At 39.0% G+C, this 5,394-nt stretch overlaps 1 pseudogene; it reads right to left on the bottom strand.

Annotated features, from left to right (window-relative positions):
- Positions 1-788: 788 nt before the first annotated feature.
- On the bottom strand, positions 789-3,682 carry LOC122551898 (annotated as a pseudogene).
- Between the last annotated feature and the right edge of the window lie 1,712 nt (positions 3,683-5,394).

The raw sequence follows: 5,394 nt of genomic DNA on the forward strand, positions 1-5,394 counted from the left end.
CCATCTGTCAACTAATTGATGAGTTTTAACCGTAGCTCAATTCACAGATTTTAGAGCACCAACATGTTAACTTGATTGAATTAGTTTTACAAACTGATATAGCTCCATGTCACATAAATAATTTTATTTATGTGGCATGGAGCTATATCAGTTTGTAAAACTGATGACGAGCTTGACATAGACAAGTTGTAAGCGTGGTGCTGGAAAAGCGCAGCAGGTCAGGCAGCATCTGAGGAGCAGGAGAATCAACATTTCAGGCATAAGCCCTTCATCAGGAAAGGTCTCACTTTCTCCCATAGACAGGATGTCTTTGTAAGCTCTTATTTAAGTTTCATCAGTTCATCGTAATAATTTAGATACCTTAAGTGTTCCTACCAATTGATTTTAAAGTTTGCTTATACAATTATCATAAATGTTAACAAAGGAATGTTAGTTCATGATTTCATGGTGTGACTTTTTATTTAACGATTTTGGATTTTTTGTCATTAAGTTGTCTGCCTATTGGCTTAGAAAGTTTGCTCACAGGCAATTTATCATGTAAGTATGAGTGCAATTTGTACTACCTCATGCAAGATAATTGACATGAGACCATTGGCCAACTAGTCGCTATCGAAATATGAATGGTGCATAATGGTTTTTGAATTGGTTCCCTTACAAAATTTATTTGTACTACAATAATAGTGTTTTAAAAATACAATTCTGCAGCACTTCACAAAAATACTCCTTAAATGTTATTGAATATTATCATTTTTATTAGCTAATTCCTGAGTAATTTTCAACAATACAAATCTTTAATTAACAACTCAGAAATGGCAGAAAGATCCAATTGTAGAACAGGTTGCTCCCCAGTCACTGTATCTCCTGTATTCACCAGGCCTCATGAAGTACTGTCGCCCTCTGTAGTTGGGATGTTCATAGAAGATCCAGTAACCGTCCATCACATGGCAGGAGTGGATGTCACGGTAATGGAAACGATCGTAGACAGATGGACAGTCATCCATGAATTCCATCATCTGCCCTCCAAAGTCAGGCCTCTCGTAAATCCTCATTCTGTAAAACCCATCGCTAGACTAAAAGACATTTTTCAAAATTGTAAATTTCTTGTAAAAAATTCCATTTCATATCTTAACAGAAATTTAGAGATTTTCCTTCAAAATCTGCTGAATGTCAAAGTCTTTCCCAAGGATAACGGACAATAAATATCAGCAATGACAAAGCATAATATTGATCCTTGACATTGCTATAAATAGGTTAAAAATCTATGTAGGAGAGAAATAAATTGATTATTCCTGTAATTGTTTATAGGTTATATTTATGGGCAATGCCACATTTAGGTGGAGCATATTATCATGAGGTTTTCTGACAATTAAACAATTGTCAACTTATTAAAGTGAGCAACTCTCCTTAGGAATTCATATTTGAACAAACAATTATCTTACTTTCTATACTACTTATTGAAAATACACTAGGTGTGTGACTTTGGCGTACCCTCATCTGCTGCTAATAATAGTCACGACATGCTTTCGTTTAAGAATTTGGATTATCACAAGTACAGAAAAGCCAAAATATGTCACATTAGCTCTTGCTTCTGAATCAGGTAAATTTGTAATGTCTCATTGAACAAAAAAAGGCTAAAAAGAACTGCAGATGCTGGAAATCAGGAACAAAAACAACAGAAATGAGGAAGGGTCACTGGACCCAAAACATTAACTCTGATTTCTCTCCATGGATGCTGCAAGATCAGCTGAGTTTTTCCAGCAATTTCTGTTTTTGTTTTTGTAAAAGTTCTGTCCAGTTAAACTGTCTTAGACAAAGTGAAGTATAAAATTATAACTCAGACCATAAAAACATCAATTGCTTATAATGCACTGGACTAATAGCATGGGTGGAACTGCATATGCACGGCTGGATCATGGTGGCCATATTTGCAATGGAAAAATATTCAGCATTATCAATAAACTTTTGTTATATTTACAGATAATTCTGTAAAGCAACTTAGCATATTTCTAAGCGAAGAAAATCATGAGTTAACATCTCCAATCTGTTTGTATTACATATCTTTTGAATTCTGCTGTTTCTGATTTCTGTTTCTAACAGAGATAGATAGACACAGGCCCAATCAGTGCTTCACTTTGACTTCTCTGTACTTACTTTGAGAACTATAATCAATGTTGCGAGCAGATCCTTACACTGTCACCTACAATGTTTGTTATTGTGATATTCTCATAGCATACTTCATATTTATTTATAAGTTTCTATGCAATGAAATTTTAGTTAGATGGTTTTGCTTCTGCACCAGCTTAATTGATTAATTCAATATAATTAGTTTATGAGCAAAACAATTGTTCATAGCAATATTGTATTAATTCTGAAAGCTATAAGTAATAAAGTATCAATTCCAATTTATTAACTGATGTTGCATCTGAATGGAATGATAAATTTTTAATAATTTGATACTGTAAAAATTAAATTCTGTGTGTTTCCAAGTATGATTCAGGACAATTATTATCAAAAGACACATTGTTTACAGAAAGTAGAGAATAAGGTGCAGCAAGCTTGAAACTTACATATGGATAGGTACGACACGACCAGATATTGTCATTGAGTCCCATCCAGCGCTGGTAGTTAGGATACTCTCCCCTGGTCAGAACATGGTATCCCATGTAATTGGGTTTCTCATACAGCACCTACCAGTCACTCTCAATACGGATGGAGTTACAGCTGCTGAAGTAAAGGGACAGGTCGCCGCAGTCACTGCTGCACTCATAGTGCCAACCCTGGAAGTTCCTGTCTTCGATCTGTATTGTCATAGAAGAATACAAAAGAGGCTTGATTTGGTTAGTTAACAAGAAGAGCAATTGTAATTCATTGTTCCCAAGCCTATCAAGTTGTTGAGTAAAGCTATCAGTTCAATACTCATATGGGCATCGAAATTAAAACAAAGGAGGGCAGTGACTGGCTTTAAGCAAGTACAGAGGCAGGAAAGGAAAGGAAAGCCCAAATTCGAAGTTCTGTCAAAGGTCAAGGCAACAAATCAAAAGGTGAATCTAGACAGACTTCCTCCTGGAAAGTGACAACGTGCTCATGTTACTGTTGACCAGTCATTCAGTTGCATTTATCACAGTAATGTACTAAGCCGTTCATTCAAACGATCCCATTCTCCTAACTAGACAAGACTGCATTTTAATGACTATAGAATCATAGAATCCCTACAGTGTGGAAACAGGCCATTCAGCCCAAGAGGTCCACACTCACCCTCCAAAGAGTAACCCACCCGATTTCTCTACATTTACCCCTGACCTACACATCTGTGAACACTATGGGCAATTTAGTACAGTCAATTCACCTAACCTGTGCATCTTTGAATTGTGGGAGGAAATTGGAGCACCCGGAGGAAATCCATGCAGACATGGGGAGAATGTGCAAACTCCAAACAGGCAGTCACTCAAGGCTGGCATTAAACCCAGATCCCTGGCACTGTGAGGCAGCAGTGCTCACCAGCTAGCCACCGTGCCATCCAAACAAAATAAACCAAACATGTTGAGTAAATAATAATAGTGAATATGCATAATTGTAAATCAACATTTTATGAAGTATTTTTGACCTTTCCTATGCTGAATTCCCTGTTGAAATTCTCAGTCAATTGTAGAGCCAGAGAGTTGCCTGTTTTTATACTTGCCATGGTCCATTCAGTCTACAAAGAGCATTAATGCTTGAATTAACTTTAAGCCAAGTCAGCAAAAATGCTCCTGTGTGGCACGTTCTATTTACAAATAAAAAACCTGATTCAAGTGGACAGTTTGTTTTGTTCTCATTGCTACCAGCTCTAATTTTTCTGAATAAGAGTCTTCACAAAGAGGGGCATTAATGAAAGTCTGGTAATCCCCATATAAAGGCAAGCAAAGTAGGGCCACACATTAGCTAATGTTACAAAGATGGGGAATGTGTAGAAAAAGTTACTGTGCAGAAAACACATGCAGCAATTGGTTTTACACATTGGGGGTTTATCTCGGATGTAAACTCATGAAAACATTAAAACTGATTGTCCAGATCCTTAAGATCTGGGAACCAGCAGCCTGGATACACCCTGGAACTAAACAGCAGCACCAATGCCAAAGAAAGTAAAACCAAATTAAAAAAATCAATGCAGGTCATTCCAAAAAATGATTAATTTCAAATCATTTAAATTCTGTGTCTCTCTTCTTCCTGGCAATATGTCTCCCTCAAGACTGTTTTCAATACTGGTAGAGGATCCAGAAAGCATGGTAGTATGAGCATGTGCATTTGTGTGAAAGGCGAGAGAGAAAATGAAAGAGCTGGATTTTTTAGCACAGTAGTGAGAGTCAGAAGTTGAGTTTCTCTTTTGGTCCTGAAGCCACTTTAGCTGAGCCTCATTAAAATTAAGATTTTTCAGTATTCCTTTAATGTGGTAGCGACAGCTTTTGTCCAATTATGAGTGATGAGCATCTTCAGAGCTGGAGGTTTAATCAGTTACCTTTCAGCTTCAGAGAACCTCAAGCACTTTACGTAAATCTTCAATAAAGGTCAAAAATGTAGCCTGGCCACCACAACTGATGATAGGGGAGGGGACAGGAAGGTGACAGTCATTCTGCAGAACAGTCTTTGATGGCACCTGAACCCAGGCAGGAAGGAAGGGTCTATAAGCCTATCCAGAGGGCTGGCACACCTATCGGCAGAGGGAATGGATACGAAACAGATCATGGGTTGGAGCAGGTAAGCTCAGAAAGGAGAGTGGAGGAAAAGAGGTATTTGGTGTTGGCATCACCTCAGAGAATATAGATATTGCAAAGACTTATCCAGAATGCTCCTGGACTGTGAGGACACGAAGAATCCTGGTGTGGTTCTGGGAGAGAGAGGTATATGAGATTCAAAACGTGGGACAGTGTCAAGGCCGTGCAATCACAAAAGAAACCAGAAGGTATAGCAGATGCATTGGTACGGTGAGAATAGATCTGTCAAAGAAAGCAAGGAAATGAAATGGAGTCCTTAGAGGAAGCTGGGTGGGTGAATGTTTAGTTAAGGCAACTGCCAATGAACTTTGAGTCTGGTTGAATCTACTGCCCCCTTGACCATGACCCCACCTCCACCACCAAACCATCATCTCCCAGACCATCCATAACCTCATCACCTCAGGAGATCTCCCATCCACCGACTCCAACCTCATAGTCCCACAACCCTGCACCACCTGTTTCTACCACCTGCCCAAAATCCACAAACCTGACCTCCCCGGCCGACCCATTGTCTCAGCCTGCTCCTGCCCCACCGAACCCATCTCTGCATACCTTGACACGGTCCAGACCCCCTTAGTCCAAGAACTCCCCACCTACGTTCGGGACACCACCCACGCCCTCCACCTCCTCCATGATTTTCGCT

Source organism: Chiloscyllium plagiosum, chromosome 7 (genome assembly GCF_004010195.1).
Source record: "Chiloscyllium plagiosum isolate BGI_BamShark_2017 chromosome 7, ASM401019v2, whole genome shotgun sequence".
NCBI classification, from domain to species: Eukaryota; Metazoa; Chordata; class Chondrichthyes; order Orectolobiformes; family Hemiscylliidae; genus Chiloscyllium; species Chiloscyllium plagiosum.